Source organism: Zootermopsis nevadensis, unplaced genomic scaffold (genome assembly GCF_977971745.1).
Source record: "Zootermopsis nevadensis isolate Lab colony 2312 unplaced genomic scaffold, Znev_1.0 Znev_ptg000030l, whole genome shotgun sequence".
In the NCBI taxonomy this organism is placed as follows: domain Eukaryota; kingdom Metazoa; phylum Arthropoda; class Insecta; order Blattodea; family Termopsidae; genus Zootermopsis; species Zootermopsis nevadensis.
This window is the reverse complement of record NW_028259162.1, coordinates 15032120-15059275: the sequence shown is the minus strand read 5'-3', so window position 1 is coordinate 15059275 and position 27156 is coordinate 15032120. Positions and strand designations below refer to the sequence as shown.

At 37.2% G+C, this 27156-nt stretch overlaps 1 long non-coding RNA gene across 1 annotated transcript in view; it reads left to right on the top strand.

Annotated features, from left to right (window-relative positions):
- Nucleotides 1-26058, top strand: part of LOC110829778 (uncharacterized) — an 81205-nt gene extending 55147 nt beyond the window's left edge. The window contains exons 2-6 of the long non-coding RNA XR_002543076.2: nt 21005-21439; nt 22072-22182; nt 22371-22465; nt 23211-23480; nt 25490-26058. This is a non-coding gene — a long non-coding RNA (uncharacterized LOC110829778). The remainder of the gene's footprint in view (nt 1-21004; nt 21440-22071; nt 22183-22370; nt 22466-23210; nt 23481-25489) is intronic.
- Nucleotides 26059-27156: the final 1098 nt, after the last annotated feature.

Here is a 27156-nt window from a genome sequence, read left to right as displayed (position 1 = left end):
GTGCCAGCACATTTGCAAGTCGTCAACTAGAAAACATCCCCGTGAGAATTCATGTCGGCAATCGTCCACAGTTATTTTAATCCGGGCAAAGAACAACCGCTTTCATAAAGTTTATGATAGGGTCACTGGGCAATATGGAAGTGGTGGTAAGTTTTCTTTCATAGTTTGCCAGGAAACAGGTGGAATTGCTTTGGCGTAATATCTCGCGTTGGCCAGGGAATCGGTTAAAAGACCTTTTATTATTTCGAATGTCTCAGCGGTCAATATAACACTATCGTGGGCAACATGTTGTCCGCCACCTACAAGTTGGTCGGGCCTGAGATAGAGTGTTTAAAAGAAAGGAATACATACATCAATGACATATCAACTCATTAACATTCCTCAACTATTGCCAAAATCTGATGTTTAAGACAATAGGACGTTATTACTATCTACTGGAGTATTTTTGTTAAAAGTAATTGATACGTGCTATATTAAGTTTTATACAAAATCTTTCTTATTAGTAGGTCTATAAAAATATAAGTAGTGTATGTCTATGATTAAAATTGCGTATTTATTATGTTTGCTTATTTTTCAATAATTTGAACGATGATCTAAGTTTTGACTATCCCGGAAAATATATTTCCCAAAAGACCAGGAAAATCGGAAGTCTAGTTTACATTCGGTTTCGTCTTCGCCATTAACAACGCTTTACTGAGAAAGCAGTTACAATCTTGGCCGGAGTAATGTCATTTTTAAAGATAATGTTTGCACATCTCCCTCGCCCAATTATGTTGGGTACAAAAGGAGATACAAAAGGAGACTACAGTGTTACATTTCGGAGAATAATAATATTGTTATCGCCAGGTTTCATTATGAAACCTAGGTTAAAATTTCATCACCTTGAATGTTTTATTGAACGGAATATTTTACGATAATTGGCATTCTTTCATACCACGCACCTGTCAGTCAGAACTTGATTAATATGCAATGCAATAAGCAATTCGCATAAAACACTCCGATATGTTTCCTGTAATTTCTGGAACTGAACAGAATTTGATTACATTTTAAGATAATACAATAAAAGAGAATTAACACTTTACTTCCATGAAAATTTCAATACAAAAGAAAATGGATTTTTTTAATAATTAATGGACAATACAAAAGCAATTAGACAGGCATTCGTTGGTGGGGAATTCTTAGGACAGTAATTGAAAATAGTTGTGTCTTTCAAACGTGAAAAGGGAAGAATAAATAAAAAGAAACGGGCGATAAACTTTAAACAATGGGCATTGTTTGTCGATTTTGTAGTCCTAATACTTATTATGCATGTCTAAATTTAAGTTGTCTGTGAACTGTAATTAGTAAAACCAGCGTCCGTTACAGCCTTATTTTAAAAACACTTCCTTGACCTTTAGTAACCTAGTTACCATTTTATTCACTTCCAAGATATTCAGAGAAGAATTAACTGCTTACTCTATTCTGTTATCACTGAACACGTAGCGTCTTGAAGTTTCTTGATGCGTAATTAGCATAAATTTAAAAAACTACATAATAGAATTCTAAATTTAGCGGTGAGCCTAAAGATTCTTCATTTGTACGAAGAACAAAGTCAAACTGGTCGTTTACGATAGATTCGTAACATGGAATTACAAAGGACATAGAAACAGAACTCGAGGAAGAGTACAAGAAGTAAGTTTGGATTGGTTTAAATGTAGACTAATGTCAACACTGGAAAACGCTAACCTAAGAAGTCTCGCTTTTTAAAGATCCTCCCTGATTTCTCAGGATCACTTGTTAGATGTGCCTGTTGAGAGGACACAACGTCGAGACATTTTCCAACTACATGATGAGTTACATTAAAGTGAGTTATAGTAATTGGATAATGCTTACTAGTGTAATAAAAGCGTGTATCTGTGTGTGCGTATTGACTAATTCTCTCGATGACGTTAAGGAGTATTATACTCCATGTAACTTAGGCAAGACGTGATCTATAACGTATGTTCAACGAAGAGGAAGCAATTCATTACACTGCTGTTATTAGTGTACATTTCTCCGTCCTGTCCGACATAAATCGCTATTCGCTTCGGTTCCTTACAGCAATTTATGCCGCACGTAACCTGACATATAACATGAGGAAAGTAAAACTAATGATTCATCATTACCACTTGTCCCGATCAAATAATATCCACTTCAGATTATGATTTTTACGTATAGCAGAAACTGAATATGAAAGAGCGAGTGTAAAATGAAAAGTTGTGATCATTCGGAAATGTTCGGGTTCCCGAAAACAACGTTCGAAAATTTTAAATGAAACCGTCTCTAACACAACACAAAACATTTAGCGCCTAAATGGAAAATATCAATAGTTTAGTAAGAATAGGTACGTTAATTTGATAATTTATTTTTTTATTAAAAATATTTGTTTGTAGAATTTGTATAAGAAAGACATTCACATAAGTTTCGTAGGACATGCGATTCTGACCATACAAGAGTATAAAGATGTGTAACGCAGAAAACTATTTATTACCAAGAAACAAGTGCCCCTGTAAAACGATAACTTCGTTGAAAGAAACAAATTTTTAAACATAATTTCTCGGGATTAGTGAAAGTATTTGGGGAATCGATTCTTGTCTTCCTTAACTCTCTTTTAAATACCCAGGTTACCGTTACGTTGCGGTATAAGGTATTGCAAGTCAGTGTTTGTTGTAAGCTGCTCTCTTGGTACTTGTTCGGACAGTATAAGGAAGTAAGCGTAAGAATATAGCCAGAATAGCCGACAATCCGGTCAAAATTCGAAACAATTACCACCCAAATACAAGCGTAAAACACTACCAACACACCAGCTCTCTAACAAAAGAAACTAACTCAGCTTGTGAGTACTCGACAGGAAATTATGAAAAGAACTGAACTCACGATTTAAAATTATTGCCACACAGCGAGTACAAGATTTATGGGCTTTTAAAACTATTAATAAATAATTTATCACCTTCACACACACACGAAATTCCACATTCCGCCAATACATTAATAACTAATAACACAGTTTTTCTTAAGAATAGAATCACAGTGTACAACAGTACAGCACTAAAACACAAAATAATTAACGATCAAGCAGAGGATAATATTTATACAAGAAATTAGTTTCTATTTGTGTATTTCAAAAAGTTAATTAATAAAAATATATTTATTATTAATACAATGTAAAAGGCAACCTAAGTACGTAATATTTGAAGTATACTATACAAATAAAGTTACTAAATACTCCCGGGCGATCAGTGGAAGCTGATGATAGAAACTTAATAGGTCTTCGAAACCTTTCTTTGTAACTCAACAATGACGTCCTTGGTGGTACCTAGGCAAAAGTTTTAAAGTGTCCACCCCTTTTCAGTTTCCCGATTACAATTTCGTATTTATCTGTTTCCCCTTGCGTGCAACATACTCCATCTACAGGCAAATTATGAGGCTTCTTGTACTTATATTTCTTCTAGTGTCACAATGTTTTCATGCATTAACACCTTCTATATGTCTTCAAATTCACTTTATTGGATCTGAGAGGAAATTACAAGAACGTCAAATGAAATTGTTGTCCATTGCATGACGCCGATGTTGTTTCAACATGGGCGCCATTTCACTGTTGTAACGTCTGTCTCCTTGGTAACGAGTAGCACAATTATTTTCTGTCTAGCAATAAAGAGTGCGTGCCGTAATTTAGATTTAAAACTATGGCTTAGTTGCAGAATGGTATGCATTGAGGACTTTGGTTAATTCGGTGATGAATCTTCAGGTTCCGTAAGCCATCTATTTCGTTAGTTAAACATGCTGTTAATGACAAGATTTGAGATATTTAAAGATATAATATCGGTCCGAAAAGCAAGAAAGGTTGAAGGCAGAAATGCCAAAGGTAAACGCGAAGTTGTCCCTGTGCAAGACACACAGAGATATACTGAGGGATCAGTGCAAAGTTTCAAACAGTGCAGGAAGTTGAGTGGTCAGCTTAACGCTCCGACAGTTTTATCCAAGTGAAAGGAGTTTTAGTGTTCAGAGCCGGTCTGGACGTGGTGGCTAAGAGAATAGTTCCTGGAATCGAACTCTGGTCGTCGAGACTGTAAATTGCCACGAGACACCGATTCAGGAACGAAGTACCAAAAAGAAAAATTGAGGAATATTTGTTAGCTGTTTGTATTATCAACTGCTTCTAACTTGTATCAAAATGGTTTTGTCTGCTATAGGCCAACGTTAATTTATTATGGCAGACATGTCAAAGGCACAACTTCATGTCTGTCAACTAACAAACAAAACATGGGCCAGCGGGAACTTCTTTTTGTTACATGAAACCTGACAGTGGCTCAGGTAAACTTTTCTTTTTATTTATTTATTTATTTTTTAATGTGCGTAAGTTACCAGAACTTGTGATCAGGCCATCCGCAAAACTGTGTTTATACAATCATCATTTTTATAAGATAGTTCAAATAATCTGGATTAAATAACGGACAAGACCACTTGTGGTGTCAGCAACTGAAAGAGACAGGCACTATCCAGTTAACAAGGCTGACAGGCACTTGACAGCTACAGAAATGTTGCATGTTAGTAGTTCATGCTTTATCCAGTCAGGAAGTCATGCGTCACCGGTGGTAACAGAAGGACAAGGCCATTTGCTGATGTGGGCAAGAGACCAGTGGCGGATTTTTGTCCGACGCCGAAGAACTTTTAGACTATTCGACTTGTTTTCATGGAACGAAAAGAAGGCATCATTCTAATGCACTCTGTCCCAACTAATAGTGGTGTCACTTAAATATATTTTGTGTAATTGTTAATATTTAAAAATATATTTAATTTATTAGTCTTATTTTGTTCAGAACTTGTGAGGACCGAAGTCTAAAGGTAATATTCAGTTGTTCCCTTTTGACAGAAACTGACAAAGCAGTGAAATGAATCAAATGAAATTTCGTAGAGACACATAATAGAAAAACTTATCTGACCCTTTGGGTATTGTGTGTAAAAAAATTATAACGTAGAAACGGTGCAAAACTTTGAAGCTTTCCCGATTCTATGACTAATATTATGTAGAAGAGTCTTTCTTGAGACGTTAGCAATCCCTCAGCTACTTCAGAAATTTTTCATTTTTTATGGAACCTAAAAGTCCATTATCATGTTTAAAAGAGTTCAGTACAGCTTATCCTAAAACCCATGAATCCACTCAACGAAGACAGACGTTGTTTAAGATCTATTCTAATGTTTTTCGCCCACACGTACATAGGTTACATAACCCGTTTCATTTCTCAAGGTATTCACTGTATATTAATTTTCATAAAACTTACGTTAGCCATTAAATGATCTCTTAATCACAGGCTTATATTATGCCAACAGACACTAAAACAGCACTATAAAACCAACTGCAGTAAAACATAAAAATCATTTTCTCTACGAGGTACGAGCTATAAACAAACTACGACATGCAAGGTGTCAGTGCAGGCGCATAATATTAATATTTTACAAAATAAAACTTTGCAGCTAACAATTTTCCAAATTTAAATATCTTATTTAGAAGATTTTTCTTGGCAATTACGATATTTTATGTAGTGTCCAATTAAAAGGCGAAAGATTATTTCCAGCATATATATATATATATATATATATATATATATATATATAATTTTTATTTTCATTTTTGAAAGAAATGGGCAAAATTATGTGATGTAACTTCCGATCATCTCAACTAGTTGGTAACAGAATTAATGAATCCGTAATAATTTATAACTTTATAATTATTCCAAAGGAATTGCATATTCTAGTTAGAATAAAATATATAAGGCATCTCGAATTCCATGCAGAGCCACCACTGTGAACTGGCCAGTACTGTGAGAGACCAACAAAAACACCTGTCGTTTCTTTCCTCGGGGTTAGAGGAGGCAGGAGGGATTTAGATCGGCCAGATAACTATGTAAATTGCCCTAATTAATCATTATTATACATGAATATGCCCTGACACGTTCGACCGATCGACCAAGTAGCTGGCAAGGTAAAAGAAAACTCTATTAGTTTGGCCTGCTGCCCGAAGTGTGGACTACTTTGTTTTCCAAGTCTCTTTATGTGATTATGTCAGCATTTTTGCGCACTAAGCAATTACAGCTGTTTTGCGTAGTCTGTAGTCGCATTTCTATATTACACAACGAATATATAACAACATAAAATATAATATGGTTATAAAAGGAGAATAATTATTTCAGGACTAAACTCAATGCACTTTAGTCCCCAGTAACAGAATATACAGGCCGATCCCTCGTCCAAGGAGTCCATAGATCAAAGCCAACGAAAAGTTGGGACCCGCAGTGCTCAGGCACTCGAAGAACGGGTCGTTCCCAGTATCCCAGTAACAGAATATCAATTACATTGCTAGGATTCAACTGTTAAATTGCCAGAATAACTGCGACAATTTCCTGTTAATACCAATTGATAGGCTCAACTGTAGCCTTCTGCGTTATCTCCGTTATCTCAGGAGGATATTTGGGCCTAGGAGGGATGGGATAAGTGGGGAATTTAGAAAATTACATGAGAAAGAGCTGAGTGAATTGTGCAGGTTGATAGTAAATTCTAGGAGGGTCCGATTGGCTAAACATGTAGCACGTATGGGGGAGGTAAGGGATGCATGCAGAGTTTTGGTGGAGAATCCTTCTGGAAAACCATCACTAGGCAGACGAAGAAAGAGATGGGAGGATAATCACAAGATAGATCTTAGAGAGGTGGCTGTGAAGAAGGCAAATGGATGGAGTTAGCTTAAGATCGTAGCTAGTCGAGGGCTTTGGTGTTGTCGGTGTTGAACCTACGGATTTTGCTACCAGGAATTTAGTTAGTGGAAATGACATCATCCTATTACGTTTTTGCCCTCAAGTCAACTGAGATTCGTTCTGGATCTTTACTACGACTCAGGTAGGAGAATATTCCATCGCAAAACGCTTCTTGATTTGCGGGCCTGCTTACAGATCATAGAAATATTAACCTTAATAAGCTAAGACGTGTTTTCTCGTTCAGGAGTATTACCCAATTTAACCATTTCTGCTCTGAATAACTTTGGTATTTGTCCTCAAAAAGTGTAATTCTCCTATATGCCTTTATTTATGCAAATTTACAGTGAAGTTTCATCAATGAAACTTATATCTAAGATTCCGCCAATAATAAAAGCGAACTAGACAATATTGTTTTGGTAAACAGACCCAATACAGAAAGGCATAAAGACTGCATCAGTAGTTGAAAATTTAAAAAGAAAGAAATACAGGATGAGTCAGTTGTATGTTTAAAAACTTGGTGTGCGTGTTCCAGGATCAAAAATAAGAAGAAATCTTCATATAAACATGGGGTCGCAAATGTTTCATTTTCGAAATTATAGCCAAAATAAGTGTTAATGAATTGTCTTTATATCAAAGTGAATCCAGCTTCCAGCAAAGGTTTTCAATTAATGTTTAGGCAGGAATTGTTGGCGACATGCTTATTGGCCCACACATGCTTACATCGTGTCTAAGAGGACCTTCAAATCGGCGATTCTTAGGAAGACACTTGCCACGTCTCCTTGAAGATGCACCACTGAATACAAGAAGACAAATGTGGTTTATGCACGACAGAGCTCCAGCACACTTCTCCAATCGCGTCAGAGATCATCTCAATGAACAGTACCATCAGCGATGGATTGGGCGTGGTGGCCCAGTAGCATGGCCACCGAGGTCACCGGACCTGACTCCATTGGACTTTTATCTGTGGGGTCACTTAAAGTCCGTCGTTTATGCAACACCCATAAAGAATGATGACGACCTAAGGGAACGTGTGCAGATTGCATGCCGGATGATTCGAGGAAACCCTGGTGTGTACGAACGAATTAGTCAGCCTTGTGTACGTCGTGCTCGAGCATGTGTGGAGAATGGAGGAACAACCTTTGAGCATCTGTTACAAAGAAACATACCTGTCCTTATACTTGGCAATAAAGACATACGTTGAAAATTATTTTTGGCTATTATTTCGAAAATGAGACCTTTGCGACCCCATGTTCATAGGAACACTTTTTCTTATTTTTGATCCAGGAAAACGCACCCGAAGTCTGCAAACATACTTCTGACTCATCCTGTATATGAAATAAGTGACGCGTCATTTTATTTGCAAAGAAAAGTGTGTCGCTGTATTTTTATTTCAATAAAAGAAAGAAGTGACCGGTTTTCCGATAAAATTCCTTGTTATCTTCAATTGACTGTCTGTAAAACTATTCGCTCGTAAGAGATGCAGTGCAGGAAAGCAATAACGATTTTGCTGATAAAAACAATAAGTAAAGAAAATATATCTGCACGGACATGTACTTATATATATAATAAATTGTTTTTAAATAAGAGACAAAGAAAGGAGTCACAGGTTCTTAATTAAAATAAATTAACTATTTACATGTCAAAAAACCTCAAGTCTCGTTTATAGCATAAGAAGGTGTAAGCAACAGAGGCAGTGATATCACATCTCAAGTAAATATATTTATTACATTAATATTTTTGGATTCGTGGAACAATGGCAATGGTTCTACATTTACCCCTTCTAGTGTCAATTCACATGCTGCCCACATAATTCAGATAATGGAAATCCCAAACCAGAGTATTATCACACCCAAGATATCTCATACAGAAATCTATGTAGATCATTGTTTAGATTAGAGAGAGACGTAAAAAGACCACTGAACATTTGTTGTAAGTAGGCTTTGTGAACTGGGCTATAGTGCAGACATCACCTGAGATAAGTATCGTTCTGTCAGTCCACCAGCCACTTTCTCCCGGGCAACATCCGCCTGGCACTAAGACAAATGAAGGTGCTAGCTGACAGCATGCCCATTTAGCCGGGAAGTCGTAATTATAAGGTGTGGTGAGGTGAGCGCAGACCCTGAGTAGCAAGTAATGCCTCCAACAACCTGAGGGTATGGCGGAGTCAGAGAGAAGCTTGCTTCCTCCTCTGGTTACTTCCCAGCTAATCAGCTACTTTAGAGTTTAAGGGTGAATACTGGCTTTAACTGGAGAGAGTTATGGGCAAAACAAAGATCCAGTACGTTTTTAATTGTCTGTCCCTGTGTGTACTAATAGAATCTGTTTGTCGATGGTGGTCTTCTGAGTTTCGGCACTGAAGATGGATGCAGATTATTTCTTTGACATTTTGGGATCTATAAACACACGGCGTTACAACACAAAAGGCCAATATCGACATATTTACCGCTGTGATAACCTCAGATCTCAATATCGAAATTAATGTGAGCTTGCTACAATGGAAATATGGCTGTCTTAGGGGTTGTAGCCCGACAGAAGTTTGCCAACGTTTCCGGTTTCTCGCGCGCGGCTTTCTCACCGTCCTGATGATGGATTCAGCAAATGTTGGTAAACAAAGTGCCACAACCCAGAAGGGATCCATCTTCGTGTAACCGCCGTGCAACCTCAGATCCTAATTTTGCTACATACAATGTAATTAAAACATTGTGTTTTCATTTGCCATTTAAAATAGCAAATAATAAACTTTACAAAACTATAGCTTTAAATATTGTTTTCTGAGGGTTTCTCACGTCAAAGAAAGAACACAGGTTGAGGTTGCTTCAGAATAGGTTTGAATTTGTATGAGGTTGGAGAAAATTACATGAGAAGTTTCGTAATTTGTACTCCGTACCAGATATTACTAGGATGGTCACGTGAAGGAAAGATGGACTGAGCATGTAGCGGGCATGGCAGAGTTGAGAAATGTCTGAAAGCAAGAGACCACTCGAAATACCTCCTAAGTGTAGACAAAATTAAAACAGATTTTGTGAAATGTGGTTGTAGGATGCTGGCTGGATTTATCTGGCTCAGGATAGAAACCGATGGTAGGCTGTTGTGAACACGATAATGAACCTTCCGTTTCCATAAAAGACGGGGATTCTCTGGGCAAACTGAACAACTATTTGCATAGCAAGAAGGAATGGTTGTTAGCTAGTTGGTCAGTTTGTTAGTTATTACAAGACGTTGGTCATTCTTGGTGCAATTACCCTTTTTCAAATAATACATTTCTGGTTAAATCAAACCGTCTGGTACAGGCCAGTTCGGAAAATACCGGATTCTACCGACGGCTCATGCACCAATCACATCGACAGATTTTTTTTATCCTGGAATGAGGTACCAGGACACACAAATCATGTTGAACTGGAGAGAACGTGTTGAAAGGCGTCGTGTAATATCCGGAACTGGTCTCAATATGCCGAATACCGGAAAGGACTAAAATGATTCTATTGACATTCTGTTCTGCTATGTCTCTGGTGCCTTCCGATTCCCAGTCGAAATTCATCTCTGCCCATCCTGTCTTTCTTCCTATCCTCTCTCTGTCATTAAATCGTGTATTCCTTCCATCAACCTAATTCTCGGGTACCCCTCAGCAGAACTGGCAGTCTGTTGCGTGCGATTCTTTAAATATGGTCATGCCACATTAATTGTTTTCGTCTTATACCAATGAAAGTACGAGTCCATATTCTTGCCAATTATCTCCAAAAGTCCAGTTCCACTGCCAATAATTCTTTTTTCATAAAATACCATCCATTCCAACCAAACAATAGAATATCTTATTACATTTTGCTTCGTATTCCTTGTAACTCTTATCCCACATTGTGCATTATCACCTCTATAGTAAGATATCAGGAACTGACTTTTCCCATTGCGCTCACAGGGAGGATATGAATGATCGTATCGAATTAACAAAATTCACAGTTTAGGACTGAGAAATATAAATTTTCAGATCAAAACAGATACGCGTATAATGTGTACCTATTCAACAGCTGCTTTAATCTTTCTCACTCAGGACTTCTTCAGTACAGCTTCATCTATCAAAATCCTGAACAGGAGTACCTTCAAAATAATTTGCCTTCACGAAAGAACTTGTACAGGCAAGCAACGCTACCACATGATCATATATATATATAACACGTAAACTGCTTTATTAATTTCGAACTGGTAATTAATTACAATCATGACTTGTCTGGTTGGTTAATTATAGGCTTCTGTCTGATGTTCCTTGAAGCTATACTCTCCGCAGTGTTTTAACTACAAATGAACACCGTTTATTGTAGCTTATGATAGGTATTGTGATTCCGTTGTTATTATTTAGTCTATAATGTATTTCGGGTGATGAATTTTTAATTTTAATTACAAATGGACGTTTTTCTTTGCGCTGTTCTTGAAATAAGATTTCGCAAATCCTGTCCTCATCACTTTCCAGCATAGGTTACGTCTATTTGCATTATACAGAATGAGTCAGACGTACGTATGTTTACAAATTTCGTGTGCGTGTTCCTGGATCAAAAATAAGAAAAAATGTTCCTATGAACATGGGGTAGCTAATGTTTCATTTTCGAAATAATAGCCAAAAATTAGTTTCAACGTATGTCTTTATTGCCAAGTATAAGGGTAGGGATGTTTCTTTATAACAGATGCTCAAAGGTTGTTCCTCCATTCTCCACACACGCACAAGCACAACGTACACAAGACTGGCGGATTCGTTCGTACACACCAGGGTTTCCTCGAATCATCCGGCATGCATTCTGCACGCGTTCACATAGGTCGTCTTCATTGTTTATGGGTGTTGCATAAACGACGGACTTTAAGTGACCCCACAGATAAACGTCCAATGGAGTCAGGTCCGGTGACCTCGATGGCCATGCTACTGGGCCACCACGCCCAATCCATCGTTGAGTGTACTGTTCATTGAGATGATACCTGACGCGATGGGAGAAGTGTGCTGGGGCTCTGTCGTGCATAAACCACATTTGTCTTCTTGTATTCAGTGGTACATCTTCAAGGAGACGTGGCAAGTGTCTTCTTAAGAATCGCCGATTTGAAGGTCCTATTAGACGCGATGGAAGCATGTGTGGACCAATAAGCATGTCGCCAATAATTCCTGCCTAAACGTTAATTGAAAATCTTTGCTGGATGCTGGATTCACTTTGATATAAAGCCAATTCATTGAAACTTATTTTTGGCTATTATTTTTAAAATGAAACATTTGCGACCCCATGTTCATAGGAATATTGTTTTCCTTATTTTTGATCCTGGAACACGCACACGAAGTTTGTAAACATACTTCTCAATCACCCTGTATAAATGTAGTATGTACCACGAAGAATCCTAAGAATTTCCTTTGATTGATAGGTGGCAATGAAAATTATACATTCAGGAACTGTATAGTAGACCTACTAGTTCACAAAATGTAGGTAGCCAAATTAGAGTTGTGGGTAAAGTGCCTATTCTTCTTTCAAATTAGATATTTATTGGAAATAACTGACCACTAAGACAAAATTACTTTTGCACTTAGTAACTGGTCCTATAATTTATTAATCAGTGGCGTACCACAGGCAGGACAAGTTACAATACAGGTCTAAAGAATAAGTTTTCAAACTTGTTCACTGCACGAACTATTCACTTAAAAAATTATGACACAAAATCATTCACTTAATATCATGACTGCGGTTTTAAACACATTTTTCCTGGCATGTCTTTCTCTTTTTCAATACATAATTTAAATCGGCCAATCTTCAACGCTTCTAAAGCGTCACACATTCTCTTTCTTAGAGGAAATTACTATTTTAGCTACCGTTTTCAATGATCAAATTAAAAAGACACAGGCAATAAAATGCAAATAAAACAGCACCACCAACATTGTTTATTTACGAATATCCCATAAAGGATAGGCCTACAAACGCACTAACTTCAACTATTAATAAGTTAAACTGCAAATGCCTTGAAAAAATTTGCTTATTCCGAAGGGATTCGAGGGCCACTGTTTGGGAACGAATGGACTACAGTATTCACATGCTTCAATTTAAAAAGTAAGGTACATTACAAACTACGTGTTCTTTCACATAAAATAAATCATCCGCTTACGACTAAGTTTGCACTACCAAGATTGCTTCCACACAAAATTAATTTAGTTTTGTGACAATACTCAAAATAATCCTATAAATTTATCACCTATCATGACATTTGTAACAATCATATAAAGAAATTATGTCTGTTCCAGTAGGCATTGGGCGGTTCTTATGAATCGTTACTTCCTGCATCTACCCGCATTTCCATTTCCAGTAAATTGGGTGCTTTTGACAATATGCAGAACAGGCACTCCATTCTTGACAGATTATTTATTTACTCTTGTACATTGTTACAAGGTACACGCTGTAAGGTAAATCAGGTATTTTCATATGAGCCATTAATAACTCGATCTAAGAATGCGCTCCGTGCATTAACTGAGAACAGAAATAACAATGAAAACGCCTGCCTGTCTCATTTTCCTTATCCATCGGCGCTACGTAACCTCTTCAGATAAAACAGACGTTTTTTAACTAATGAAACAATCAATTCAAGTTCTTAATTCTCATAAAGGCGACTGGGGTCAGAGAAATACAGAGCAAATATTTTAAATTACATAACCAGTAGCTAATGAGTATCTAAAATATAAGATCAACAAATGTGTTGTCCTGCTACAGTACACGAGGGAGACTGGAACCTCAGATTGCACGAAGACATGACAAACTTGAAGTATAATAGATATGAAGTGAAACTCAAGTCTTGTATGAATGCAATTGAGTGTTGTACCTTGCGGGGTTGACATGACGTTTCTCTCGGGTTTTATTTTCAGTAAAAAGTATTACAATTTATTTCAGTCTATCATTAACCAGTAAATTATTTCACTGTAGAATTAAGAAACCTATCTAAAGAAATATTTGGATTAAAAATTATTCAGTATATTATTTGATTTCAAAATTTAATTAACGTGACATTTCGATCGAAGTCTGTAATAAGTTTGTCTTCAAATTATTTAAAATAAATGTTCTTTCCAACAACAATATTTGCTACGTTCAAATTCCACTGAAGATTGTAACAATGAGGCCTTTTCAGTAATCAAGAAAGTGTTTGAAATTGATGGAAGTCTCCGAAACTCGAAATTTAAGGCTGAATTTCTTCATGCTTGACCTATGCTCTCAAACAGACCGTGTAACATTAATCAGTAGGTGGCAAGAGCTGAAGAAGGAGACATCGTCTGTGGTCGCCTGTATTCATGAGAACTTTTTTCCTTTTAGTGGCTCTAGTCCTTGAAAAATCTTGGCGCCTCACACATGGGAGGTTACTTCACCATTAGTGGGTCTATAGTCTTTGAAGAACCTTGGCCTCCTCAAACATGAGAAAATTCTCAGTCTAGTTAAACACTGGTAGGACTCGTTATACGAGTTACCAGTCCGTCGCAAGGCCTCTACTTAGACAGGAGAGTACAACATAGTCGTGGACAAATATCCATGCCTTGAACGAGATTCGAACACACGATCCCAGTGTCCGAGTGGTCAAGGCCCATGCCAGACCACGTGGCCATTAGATCACGTAGCGTTAATAAAAATGAGAGGCTAGTTTGAAACTGAGAAGGAATAATTATGCTAATAGTTACAGATCAAATTGTTTTGCCCACATTGGCCTTCCAGGTGTACATTTATATTTGTGGATAACAATAAAACCAGGTCCAGCTGTGTGACGAAGTAGCCCTATTAAACAGTGTGAGCAAATAATTTAATAAATGTGTATATCTGGTATAAGAAATTGTAAATATGTGGAAACAGAAATATGAGATAATTAAGCCAATAGTAATATAAATAAAACAAAAAGATTAAAATACAATCAGAAAAAATCCTTCCTGCCATATACAACCGTTTTATTATATATATATATATATATACAAAAGGCGATTTTTTAGCGTCTAAATGCAGTAATAAGTTTACTGTGTTCTTAACACCATCTCAGATGCATATAAAGCAAAACCACTCTAAACTTGAGGAAAAAATAAAATAATATCACAAATAACAACTGCACATTATTTTTCTTATGATGGACCACACTGAAAATCATTGTTGCCTAGTTCTTTAACGACAAATTTTCTGTTACAAAATAACCGTGATAAGGAATAAAAATCATTACAACTCTTATGTCTAATGTTTCCAGAACGCGAGTATATTTGTTTCAAATTTTTGTAATATTAAACTATTTTGCCTGGCATTGGTTCTTCTGGCGACAGGGTAGGTCCAGGAGCCTGTGGGAGTGAGAGTGATATTTTGGACTTTATCCATCGACTATATTTCAATAAAATTGCATCGTTTTGGAAGCTGCATCTTCTTTCGTCCTTAGAAGCCTGAAATATTGAAATATAAACAACGGGAAATTTCCAAAACACAGATTACTTTGTTACAAATATTATTCTTAACATAAATGTAGTAATTTGTGCTGTTTTATGGCAATTTTATAAAAACAAGTCGCAAAATTCCAATTTTGTTACAAATTAGTTATATCTCTTAGCGAAAACAGCCTAAATATAAGATATAGTGTTTTATATCATTCAGCCAAATTTAACATTTAATTCGCCGTTTTTAATTTACAAAGTTTGATATGGTCATGAGTCTTGAAAATAAAATATTTCACACACACCACATAAAACTAAGCGGAATTTATTTAGCGACAGCCTTGGATTAATAACTTGTGAACTTTCACAACCATTAAATTATGATTAACTTATAAAAACACGGGAGGTTGCAGTACTGGCCTATAACATTTTATGTATTATCCAGCAGTCAGCCATTTCATGTAAAACGCTGGAAGTTTGATGATAAACAATCCGACTGACAAACGCTGAGTTTTCTCTGTGTGAAGTTCACCGCCACATGGCATGCTGTAAGACAGCTGTCATTTGTCATCGCTAGAGGGGGCATCATGGGAATAGCAGCCCGCCTACTACGTCACTTCGGATATCCTGTGCATGTCCAACTTTGATGATTAATGAGTAGTCATACAATGATTTATAAGATGATATCGAATCAACGCAGACTTTGGTGTTAAACAAAAGATGGTACCGCGTGAACAGAATTTGTGGATTAAACTTGCCCTTTTGTGTTTACTTGAGAAAATGCAGGTGACACCATGTTCTATATCGTTCAGCTTTGTCTTTACTTTGCTCTCCTTTTGGCCGCTAATTCTATGGATTATAAGAATTTTCTAAAAATAAATTATTTTGTTGGTTGTAGGAGGGGCGGGCACTAAAGAATGGTTTAATTCAACAGGAATTACGTTAGATTTGAACCCTTCTTGACGAACATGAAAGAATTGTCCTAAACTCAAGTACCACTCTATGATATGTCCTCAAGTAGCAGGAACGAACGGCCGACAATGGGCCGTCCTTCAGTATTGTGGCTACGCGGGTGTTCAATATAAAAACTATTATCTTGCCAAATGTTCTCAGACTTAAAGGATTGAGTAATAGTAAAGTAAAATGTAATTCGAATCATGTGTATCAGGACAGAGTCCAGTGGTCGGCTCCTGAGAACACGGTAATAAAGCTACGCCTTTCATAAAAGCGAGAAATTTGTCGTCCAGCCCAGCTGAGCAACTATTACCTCCTCGAGAAAGACGATGCTCATCGAGGTATTTGTATTTGGTAATAGGACGGCTTTGAATCAAAATGTATGTCTTATTACATGTTTATTTTGAAATTGTCATAATTTTTGCAGTTAATTTATTTACATCTATTTTGGATCTTGTAAAATAATAACCTAATTTGACGCTGTTAGAGATAGATATGCAAATTTAAAATACTACCTGTTTTGTTAATGCAGGATCAAAATCCAAACGCTATTTCACATGATGATTCTGAGATGATTATGACTTACTTTCTTCGTTCAGCATATGATCAACATCGCAGACACGTTTTACATAAGAAACTTACATCCTTCAGAACCATATTACATACAATTGTAGAGCTATAATTAGAAGCTATGTGGGTTTAAATATTAATGTCTTCATTCTAGACTGATTAAATATTAAAGAAAGGTCTTAACAGCTACCTGGCTACTTTAAGAATAAAAAGTTCTTAGTTCTAAAACAAGTAGGATTTATCATGATATGAATATTTATCAATGGTATCGTATGTTCAGACAAAATGTTTAACACAATAACTGTGACATTGTTCTTTTGCACTTTGAGAACATGAATGGTTTAAATATATTGCCAGCAAAATGATGTTGATAAAACACGTCTACCTTAACACTGAAGGAGACTATGAATATGAGAACTCGTTTGAAAAAGCTCGAGATGAGTCGAAAAACCAGCTGTTGTGTTGACGGTGGTTATAAATCTTCAATTTCTATGTTAAGTGGTATGACGCATGTTAAATGTGATCTTATGGGTTGTGTAGATGATTTCGTTTCGGAGGAAATTATCGCCTCCATCTTCAGGCTAAGTATCGAATTAGAATGTGGGACGTTTATATAGGTGATGTAGATGGTGGAGAGCCAATAGACTTATTCCACTCTGAAAATGGAGACGATACGTATCTCCAAAACGTTACTAACCACCTGTAAGACGACCACTCGGTTTTCACCGCCGTGAGACCCTCAGTCCGTTATCTCACAAAACAAGAACTGGGATTACTCCACACTTATCTCATAAATGTTGCTTGGAGTCGCTTATTGTCTCACCCTACCACAAAATTCAAACTGGAAATAATTCCTAACAAACTTGTTCCAAATACTGTAAGCTTCTTTGCATTATTACAGATATTAATGCGAGTTAAGTTGTTTAACATGGCAGAACGGTCTACTTGTCTCTGAGGTAGACCAGCTTGAAACTTCTCCTGCATGATGCTTGTCTTTGGTTTTACACATGAGCTGTATAATTTATGACATAATAGCACGAAAGTATTTTAAGCCGTCGCTTAGCAGATAGCTAGTAAAACCATAATATTGTTCTTTCTCATTTGGCTCCATTCGCCATGGTGGCAAACCAAAGCTTTACTATAAACTTGAACCACATCATATGACTCTTGGCGGTCGATTTTATAATACATCTTTAAACGAAGGGTTTCTTTATTTAATTCCACAAAATTGTAAACCATACAACCAAATCTTAAAACTTTGCATACCGTGTAGTGTATTAGAATATAAATAAGCAAACAAGCACTATTGCTATTTAAAACTTCTTTTCAATTTCTTGCAAAAAGATTTCAGATAAAATACTAGAAATATGTTGGCAATAGTGTCTTCTTTATAGCGTTAATAGTTGTTTGTGTTCTTATTTACATACAACCAAACATTCACTTTTCATGTCTTTTGAAGGATGTTCACAGGCGAATTCCTGATTCACTTCCCCTGCTAACAACTTAATCCGACATTTAAGCCAAACCCGAGAGATTGTTTAATCGGTCTCTTGTTCGTAGTAACTAACGTCGTACAACTAGGAGAAACATCAGGTTCTGACGGTTAGTATGAGGATGGCTGTCTTATGGGATGTTGCTTCGTGCAGTCTGGTAGATACTAACTGCCGTTTCAGATGTTCCAACTGCCTCCATCATCAGGGTGCGATGATGGAAGCAGTAAGCATCATCATCATACCGGAAGACAGTTATCTCCACAATAATTTTATTTTATTTAGCACAAATATTGGGACATAGAATTAAAAACTGAAACTGTAAACAGTATGCCATGAAATTAGAAGAAAAAGTGACATATCCGAAGACAAAAGCAGTAAATATGCTCACACAGTTCTGCAAACATTGTCAGTTTTGCTTTGCACTTGGACAACGCATACATGATTTTCATATATGGAATATCGCCCTGGTGATGGTGGCAGCAATGATCTCATAAACGTTGATAAACTCCTACGAGATTAAACGGCGCTATAATCCAGAAGACAGCAATCTTTGAGTTTCTTACTGTTTCCCGCCGTTTGTCTTGTCCGGTAGAGCGTAGATTATGGAGAAGCTCGCGATTTTGAAGTAGATAATAGTGACGGGACACGAAGTTTGTTGAATTCCACCTGCAGGCCGCCTAAGAAATTAGCGCTAGAAATCAGATATTTGTGGCTTAGTTGAAGGAGAAGAGGAACTGCAGACTTTTAAGTTATCAGGAAGATGAGGTGAAGGTTAGAAATAACGACTTTCAACGTTGCAATGAAATTACTTACCGCAGTGTGATTCACGTCTACGTGTATTTTCCGACGAGTTTAGCTATTAGTAGACCCTATTAGACTCTACAGTAATATACAGCCAAGACGGAGCATGGGGTGACGCGTCCGAAATCTCGAGAAAGACATCTCTTCGTCATTCACACATTAGAAGTTTAATCACAGAGCAGAAGCTACCGTCCAGTCAGAAATATCAATGGCCAATAATATTAGTTGTTAGAACAGGTGCAGAGGGGCAGAGCTGAGTGGTCTACTAAATGTACTGCAAATCCGTGAGAATGGCACAGCAGGGTTTTGTTCCATTTTTAATTTTGTGTCCTTTACTCATGGTTTTACATATTTTATATCATGTGCTTTTAGCTTCACTGCGTGTTTTAGTTTCTTCGCAGTTTTAATGTTGGTCTTCTGGTTTATAACGGCGCGAGAACTTGCGGATGGCTATATTGTTTTTGTACCTATAACCCCATGCGATAACAACTCAGAAATCTAAGATCGACAAAAATAACTTTGATGAGGAAGGTCTGTACTGATTTACTATGTGCTTAATAATTTCTAGGGATAACTTTCTTAACTATGTGAAATATCACGTACTCACGGCGGCGAGTAAGAAGTTTTCGGAGGTACCTGCTGCTACCATCATCAGGACGATGAGAAAGTCGTGAGCGAAGAACTGGTTTGATATGTCTCAAACCAATTCCTCGCGCAAGGCTTCCTCACGATGGAGGCAGCAAGCACATCTGAAACGTCGATAAATTTCTACCAAACTGCATGACACAACATCCCGGAAGACAGACACCTTTACCTTTTCTAGCATCAAAACAAATTACAGTGACAGTTTCTTATACGTAAAAGCAATCGTTGAAATGTATAATACATGACCCGGCAGAGATATACAAACAAAAGTAACAGGATGAAACTTTAAATAAGAATGGAAAATGTTTCCGTCGATGTCAGCTAGATTTTGGTTCTGTGTAGCGTGACACTGGTTGCGAAGTTGCGAAGGGTGGGCGCGAGTGAACCTTGATACGATGTGACGGTGGCATCACTTCGGATTAGAGCAGCCGGAGCACCAAGCGAACAGGGCATGAACTAGACAGAACCCTATGCCTCACTAATGGACGGAAATCTGGTGAAATTGTGACAGACATTGGCAAATAATTGACAGCTTCACGAACTACGCTGACATATGCCATCAAAAATAATAAGTTTAAACACATGTCCGGCGATTCTTGAAACCATGGAGATGCAATAACTCATATTATACTTTTATTATTTATTGTCTGCAAAAATTAAGAAAAATGCTTGTAGATTATTTGGTATGATTCTGTTCCTATTTATAATTCCATCATTTCGTAGTATTTAGTGTGATACGAACAGTAATAAAATACCAAAATCATGTAACGTTATGGGAAGAAAAATGGGACATGATAGTGTTGACTTCGTTATCTCACGAGAGGGCGGGTCTGTCCTTTGTCGAAAGTCTTTGCCAATATCATCTATACGTTTTCATAGTTTGCACACTTAAACAGATCCACAATACACACACACAACTTGCATACTGACCCTTCAAAATACAGTGTTAACTGCATGTACCACCTGCTTCGACAATCTATAACTACGCGTTGTGCACAGGATGTATTAATTATTTTCGTCCGATTTTCCGAGTTAACAGGAATTATTCCTTAAACAGCATTAAGTATTGGTCCATGTACTAGAGAACAAGAACTGTATCTTTAAATATTCGAGCAAGACTCCTCCCCTTAGGCTTTGTTTCTTGGTGTTTCGGTTTCAAAGGCCTGATTCTTAATACATAATGCACAGTGTCCCGTTACGGAATTTGGGATTTTAAGATGCTATATTTCATGTAAACCTATAAAGATACATAACACCTTGTGACATAAAAAATAAGCTTATCTCAAAGAGTTTTTGTCAGTAACCTCCGCAAGCGAAAGCAAGGTGTGTGTGCTCTGGTTGAACTGAAGTCCTGTTCTCTTGCAAAAACCGTTTAGGTGGAACGTACCACGGAGATACACCTATGGACAAAGCCACCAGATGTTTCGAGGTACCGTACCACTAATGTTTTGCCAACAAAGCACGCTGGTCGACCGGGAATTTCTGAAGAAGATGTTCAACGGCATATGACGATACATTTCACGCAGGTACAAGTCCGACGGACAATGCAACCGCTAACAGCACACAGAAGACAACTGCGCACAACGTCCTGCATAAACGGTTACGTTTGTACGCGTACAAGTTGTGGCTCATCCAAGTTAATAAGGAAGACAAAGTGCTACGCTTTGATTTTACTATCTCTGTTCTGGATTTCCTAGCAATGGATACAGACAACCCGAAAGGAGATGTTTTCACGGACGAAGCCACTTTTTATATATCAACGGCGTAGCGAACAGCAACTGAAAATCCCAGAAAATGTTTCCAACATATCCGTGAGTGCTAAATGTGGTTTGTTGCATTACAAAATTTTTGGAACTTTTCTTTCTTCTGCTATCAACTATTTTAATATACTTAAGATCTACGTCTGTCCTCAGGAGGAGTTAAAATTTGACAGTGGAACCACGGTTCCGGAGAATCTGACGTAAATACGTCTATACGGAAAGGAAGTTTATATATTGGCTTTATTCTAAATATTTCCTTTATACATGCTTTACAATTGAGTAAAGTTTGATTAAGACATTGCTTATTTAACCTGAATTAGTTACGCTTAAGATGGGTCTGTGATAGCTGAATTATGTTATAAAATTTGTGCACTTTAGAGTATCAACATTTTGTGCAAACACCATATCTATACAAGATTTTGATCTAGTAGTACTACATTGAGGATTTGACATCAACATTAAGCCCATAAATGTGACAAAGCTTTGATGACGTTTCCTAGGTTAAAACAATGCCGAGTAAACACGACGTTCCCTAGGTAACCATTGTTGTCGATTTGTTGATACGGATCTTACACATTTTCTTTCCACGTTTTCGTTGCATGTTTTCCTTTCACTTTTTTGCCGAATGACATATAGACGTATTTACGTCAAAATCTTCAACGTGACGTTGCTCCTCATTACAGTAACATCGTTCGCGACTCACTCAACGCGAGTTTCCCTTTTCGGTGGATTGGATGAGGACGCCTGATCCCATGTCCGTCGACTTTCAATTGAAGAGCTGCCTTGTCGCTGAGGTAGAACATGTGGAAAATAATAGTTCTTTGAGATAAGTTTCATTCCTCTGTCGAATGTTGTTATGTATCTTTATTACTTAATAACATGGAGCCTCTTAAACTTCGGTGTCTGTAGACGGCCTGTCAGTCTAGGCTTTGTAAAGCGTATTATGCGTTATGTTACTTATTGTGTGAAATGCCATGAATAGGGATAGGAGATAGGTCCGGCGACTGAAATTGGCCAGGTGGGGCCATGAGATGAAGCCGTGTCCGGGACAAAAGAAGGAGCTTTTGGGAAGCACCGGTAAGTGAGGGTTGGATAAGACTAAAAGAGGCATTGTTTAGTTGACCAGAAGGGTTCTACCTTACATTTAAAACAATATTGGGCCTAACTTACCGCTTCTTTGTATCAATTGATATTATTATAAGTTGTATGCGACCATCTGTTGAGGTCAATGGCTTAGGAATAGGCTGAGGGACTTTTCTGAAATTGCTAAGAACTCGGTGAGAATTTAGATTCTCAAGGCTCAGTGTCGAGACGACTGTCTTGTTGGTTGTTGCGCCATGTTGTCTGGAAGACGCTCACCGCCGCTCCAGAGACTACATTTCGCAACGACTCAGAAGACACCCACTATCCTAACAACTCGACTGAAAATTCTGCATAATAAGCTCTAATCAAAATGTGTACCTCCTTATCTGTAAACAACTTCTATAATATTATGAGAGTTTTGTTGGTTCGTGGCGAAGAAAGAAAATGGATTCCCAACAAGTAACAAGGACGTAGCAGGAGGTTTTAATGCAATGAAAGCCAATGCCTTTATTCAAGGAAGTTCAATGTAGTAGAAACCAAACTTTAAAGTATACAGAATGGTGCAAAAGTTAGAACACAGCTGGAATTTAAGCGCATATGCAGGAATAACGAATGACCCCAAAATATTTATACTCATTCAAGAATTCATTATCAGCTGTGTGGAGACGAACCAGTGGTTTAACAACGAGACGGGGCACCACCAAATTACCATTATTATCAGTGCCTATCTTGACAACAGATTTCCTGAAGGATGGATAGGACGCAAAGGATTTGTTGAGTCACCCACACGATCGCCAGATTAATCCCATCATACTTTCTCTCGTGGGGTTACTTCAAGGACGCGAGCTCCGACAAGAAACTGAAGAGTCTTGCTCAGGCGCAGCAGCATCAACTTTGGTCGCCGCTCGTCAGTCAGCTGTTCGCCGCTGTCGACTGTGTCACAAAGCTAACGGTTTTCTCGTTGAACATCTGCACTAGATTCGCTAATTCACCAAGTGCCAATGCTGACGTATGTAATGGTTCAGTTTGTTAAAATATATTTATTTTATTAACTGATTGTGTGTACTTATGTCTCTGGGATATTCTGTATATTTTTAGTCTCACGATTTTGCGTTGAGTTTAATTAACTTTCTTGTCTGTTTTTACGAATAACTTTACAAGCACATATAAAAATACTCTTTTACTTAAGTATTAAAAATGACAGCTTTCCGCGTTGATATAACTATGCAGCCATTGTGTCTCGTCTTTTGTATCATTCTGTATATCATGGATAGCAAGCCGGCACTGTTTCATTTTACGTGTACACATTTCTTTCGAAATTCCTTTACATGAAACAATGGTAAGATTGCAACTTTAAAATATGAGCGGAGCTGAAAATAAAGTAAGAACAGCAAGATGCTTCCAAACAAAATAGAGACGCGAGGAAAGGATGTTGCCAACCTACCAGCAGCAGAATACTCTTCTGCGGTAATTTCGATTTCAGTTTTAGCAAACGGACAGAGGACAGAGATAAAACGGTGCTAGTCTACTTTAATTATTGTCTCCACATTCCCATTAAAATAAACACAGTTAAACCTCGTTAGAGCACCACACATTGTCCTCCAACAACGCTGGAGTTAACCCAGGGTGGCGCAAAATTCAAATTTTAATTGTAAATTTTTAACTGAAGGCGACTGATGGTTCTACGTCACAGAAAGGAGTGACAGCTAGAAATATTTGACTGTCTTGCATCATGATTCTGCTCTTTGTAAGCACGCACTTCTTCAATCACAAAACTGAAAACCATATTAGACGAAGGCATTAATTGTAATTATACTTCGTTACTTACGAGCCTGGAGATTGAATTCAAAATAAAGTGTGCTTGTGTGTTCATTATTAATTACTCAAAGTATGCACAGAACACTTAACATGACAGAAGAGTCCAATACCCCGTCAAACAGCAAGAAAAAGTGTATCTATAACTCTTCTGCCACAATTCTGATTAATGTTTCCATTTTAAAATTAACGACCCTCCATATAACACGTGCATTTATTACACCAACCTGGATTTGTACTGTCGCTATTTCTACCGCTGACTGCAAGTAACAAACCCACCCCCCAGCCCAGAGTCGCTATAAGTGACCTTTGACCTTGGTAGTACGTATTAATTAACGCAAAATTTTTGTTGTACATTATTTTTACAACTGAATATTCCAGTGAATTATTTGCATAGTTGGTAGAGACAAAAATTACATGGCGCTCTATGGAACTTATAATGCATAACAGTGCATTTCTTTTTCAGAAGACGATAGTGACGTTAAGAAATTTATATATACGCTTACATGCATATATATATATATAATTAGACCTAATTGTTAGGGTTAGATATTATTTTGTAATTAATTTATTGTTTGTTGTTGAGGGAGCGTCTTTTGGAAAGATCAATTGGAAGACGAAGAAGATGGGAGAATAAATATTATCGTTTACTATTATTTGAAACATAACGAAAAGAAACTATTTATCATGCGCTGTGCAATGCGCCAGTTTGTTTCGTGGTAATCTGATATTATTATCTTTAACTATAGTCGAACTCGTTTTCTGTAAGTTCTTCCTGTGGAATTAATACAAATTGCCAACCACAGTTCTAAGATTTCACGTAAAGGAAAGGACACTGTAAAAGAGGTGTAATTTTCCGAAATCGTGTCTAATTAAGGACATAGTTGAGTCAGGCGATCCTATAATTCACAATTCCTTCAGAACAGCAATTATCTGTGAGCAGACCGTATAAGCTCTTGCCTCTCTGACTACCCGATATGTATTTTACTGTCTACTTTTGTAGGAAAATTTAATTACGTGTATTTGTATTTTCTAAATTTTGCTAACGTTTCCCTAAATGTATCTCTTGCTTTAACAAAATAAATTGTAGTAATATTTTTCACCAATTGTTGAAAGAAATCGCTTACTAATCTAAGACGCTGAAAAGTTATAACGAAAACAATGCATTTACAACGGATTCTGTTTCTTGATATTTTGTTTCAGAAATACACATTTTATCATAGTACAAGAAAAGACGGTTATAGAAAGCAGTGGAACCACATGACCCAAGAATATCATAAATAAAACCATACGTGTTTGTAGGTGTCTCTGCAAGTGTACAGGGAGCAATATGTCCACTTTCACTAGACAAATGCATTTCGAAACTTAATTCAATGATTTTATGCTAACGTCAAGTTCTATTTGTCTGATTTCCAAAAAAATTAATGTTCAAAAGAGTGACGTGCTTGTTTTGTGTGAATGTAAATATGGCTTCTCAGTCTATGAAGAAGCTGAGATTGAGCTGAGGGGAATACGAATACAACTGAAGTACCAAGAAGTCTTGTTCCTTAGTTGAAATCATTAAAAAATGTTGAGCTGCAGTTGAGTCGTGACATATATGAGATAACAATGAAAATATACGTTTTGGTTCGAAAACCTGATAACATGACATAACTTGGGGGAGATGTATTTGTATAAAAGCATAGTTTTAACATATATTTTACGATGTACGTTATGAAGATGTAAAACTGATTGAAATGACAAAGGATTATCTAAATTATATAATGATCGTTAAAAAACAGGGTAGTGCTTAAGTGAGATTATCAACTGGTACTGGAATACACTGCACCGTGTGGGCAGGAAATTCTAAAACCTTCCCCACCATCTTTTTAAATCAATCCGAGCTCTGCCGAGGTGTGTTTTATGCCAAATGCAACCGCGAAGAATACATGTATAAAACAGCTTCTCAGTACGCCTTCCATTTGACATGGAAGAAATGAGACTGTACAAATAAGTTATATTTTATGACTTTATCTAATTAATTATTTGTAGCTTGCAATTTTGAAGTTTTGTATCCAAAATGTTCGTTCGTACATTTTGTATACATGTTCCCGGAAAAATCTTTGTATGCCGCCGAAATGTTGCTTCACTGTGTGTTTCTGTAGTAAAAATAAGACCACTGGCTCGCGGTAGGTTCTACATGTAAAAGCAAGTAATAAAAAACCTAACTTGTCTTTGCGCTGTGCGTGGGGCAGCAAACACGGGACGAGGGTGTAAACTTCCGACCTTGCAGTGATGAACGGCCGCGCGGCCCGAAGAGCGTATCGGGACTTGGCTTACCCACTGTGCAAGCTCCTCTGTCCGCGATAATATATTTCTTACGTGTCTCCCAAGACAATTTAGGCCATAAATTGAATTAAAATTACAGTAGGTGTGCGATCAGTAACAGTTTCCGCTGGTAGTATTTTCCAGTAGTTACAACTTAATGCTTCATTATAGATTCGTTTCATAACGAAGCCAAAGGCTTCTCCGTTTACTTAGTCATTCGGACTTCTATGCTGGTGTCGCCTGACAAATGATATTCGTCTAACTTATGTGGTTTGAAGATCGGAGACAACAGGACAGGCAACTGTGCCTTTATTTTCACGGAATGCACAAAGTGAACGTGTACGAGGGAGGTCATATCTGTCTGATATTGCCTTCATTTCATATCCGAGATCTCAAAACGGATTTCGGTGAGACTGTGTTTATACGACGCTTGCAGATTAATAGTAATTTTAAAAAAATTATCACGAACCAAAACTCGTCTATTACATAAATAAGCTTCTCCTCTTTGCCTCTACATACTTCTGATGCAGTCGAAACTGGTATTATGTGAGATACAAAACAAT